General features: G+C 33.8%; 1 pseudogene; it reads left to right on the forward strand.

Annotated features, from left to right (window-relative positions):
• Positions 1 to 2261, forward strand: part of LOC117121090 — a 6227-nt pseudogene that overhangs the window by 971 nt on the left and 2995 nt on the right.

A 2261-nucleotide genomic window follows, 5' to 3' on the forward strand; every position in this document is an offset into this window, starting at 1 on the left:
ATATATGTGTGTGTGTGTGTATATGTATATGTATATATATATATATATAATTTAATTAAGAAATCTTTATTCATCAACATATAGGCCTACACATAAAATGATTTATAACAGTGGAAATAATACTAATCCTCTTTGAAACGTAATAGTGAGGTGCCATCACAACAAATAGTCTTATTAAACCAAAATAAATAAATTAGTTGTTGACATATCGTTTACGGTATGAACTATTGTGGCTGTGTGTGATAGCGAGAGGTTTCAATGAGGTTCCAAACCAGGGACACTTTTGTTTTTATACAACATCCTATTTAAGCAGTTATTATTATTGCTTATGTGTTTACGGTGCTACGCAGCAATCCTAATTTAAATATAATATTGAATCCGCCACTATACTAATCGTTGCACACAGGTTTCAACTGGAGCAGGAAAGTAACCCTGAAGGCTGGTACCGATACCAAATGGAGGATATCTTCTCAAATGCAATAGATAAAGTTGCCCGATTTGTTGGATCAGATAAAGAGAATCTTGTCTTGGTGGAAAATGTAACAACAGGTACAATTAAATTTATCTACAATACTTTCATTACACATAAAACAAATGTGGTAAGTTTTCTCAATCAATTTGATCGTATTTCTACACGAGAGTTATAGCGGATAGTTATAGCGCTTACACTGGTATAAAAAAGAGTTGAAGATTAAAATTCATGTGTGTTCTTCAAATTATATATTAGTCGTTGAAACAAAAAATTATGAAAAGTCATGCAGACTATAATTGAACACTGTATTTTCGAAAGAAATGTTCGGCCAGTCCTCTGGCCTTCATCAGCTTTACTGAATGCACAAGATTGGCTGTTGCAAGTTGTATATTGTACAATATAAACAATACAATAGTGATGTAGACGGATTACCGGTATAGTCCAATTATCTAATAGTTTATGCTGTAATATACAAAATGAAATTCGAGATCAAAGCGGTCAAGTATAGTGAGAAGCGAACTGAATAGAGGTGGTCGGAATTAATTGTATGGGAAGTTGTAATCACTGAGAAAATCTATATCTTTATTGAGGCGTATGGTGTGGGTTTTGTGGTTAAGTATAATTTTGAGTTCGGAAATGCGGCGATCGTTCAGAGATTTAAAGTTATTGGCTATGAGTACACATCTCAAATCATTAATGTTATGGTTAGGAGAATTGAAATGTGTGGCTATCGGAAGGTTCTTATCGGTGCGGATTGATGATTTGTGATTATTTGTGATGATTTGCTTCTAAAAGAAGCTCCGGTTGCACCGATGTAGGTGCCATGATCACATGCATTACACATTATGATGTAAATCACGTTCGTAGAATCACATGTGAGTTGAGGGGGGGGGGGTGATTTTTTTGTTAGTGACTGGGAGTGTGATTGTGTCTTTAGTGATAATATGTGTGCATATTTGACAGCGAGCCTTATTACATTTCATATTACCATATGAAGGAGGTTTAGTGGTGATGCGTGAGGATGTGAGGAGGGATTTCAAATTGGGTGGCTGGCGGTATGCAAGAATAGGTAGTGTACTAAATAAGTGTTGTATGGATTTGTCGAGCTGGAGGTGCGAGGAGTCGTCTTTGATAGTGTTGGTAACGGTCTTGTTGGAAGGATGGAATTCGAATATGAGGGGGATGCGTTCGGATTGAGTTGTGGGCTTGTAAGCGAGGACATCAGAACGACAGTGTGTGGAAGCTTTGTAAATTTGAGATTTAATCAGGCCAAGGGGATATCCAGCTTTGAGAAGGAAACCTAATAAATTAGACACATGAAATTCAGAGTCAATAGGGTAGAACATAAACATTTTAGACGGAGACATTGTCTGTATATTATCAACTTGCAACAGCCAATCTTGAGCATTCAGTAAAGCTGATGAAGGGCAGAGGACTGGCAGAAAATTTTTTTCGAAAATAAATAGTGTGTTCAATTATAGTCTACATGCCTTGTCATAATTTTTTGTTTCAACGACTAATATATAATTTGAAGAACACACGTGGATTTACAATGATATATAATATATATACATATATATAATATATATATATACTGTATATATATATATATATTTTATATACGATTATTACAACTTGTTCCTATTTCAGCACTATTATTTGTTTCTATTGTATTTACGGAGCTACGCAGAAACCTTGATTTATATATATATATATATTATATATACATATATATACACACATATATATATATATATATATGTATATACATATATACACATATATATAC

Source organism: Anneissia japonica, unplaced genomic scaffold (assembly GCF_011630105.1).
Source record: "Anneissia japonica isolate Jap-2015-1 unplaced genomic scaffold, ASM1163010v1 scaffold1606_len605190_cov180, whole genome shotgun sequence".
Taxonomy (NCBI): Eukaryota; Metazoa; Echinodermata; class Crinoidea; order Comatulida; family Comatulidae; genus Anneissia; species Anneissia japonica.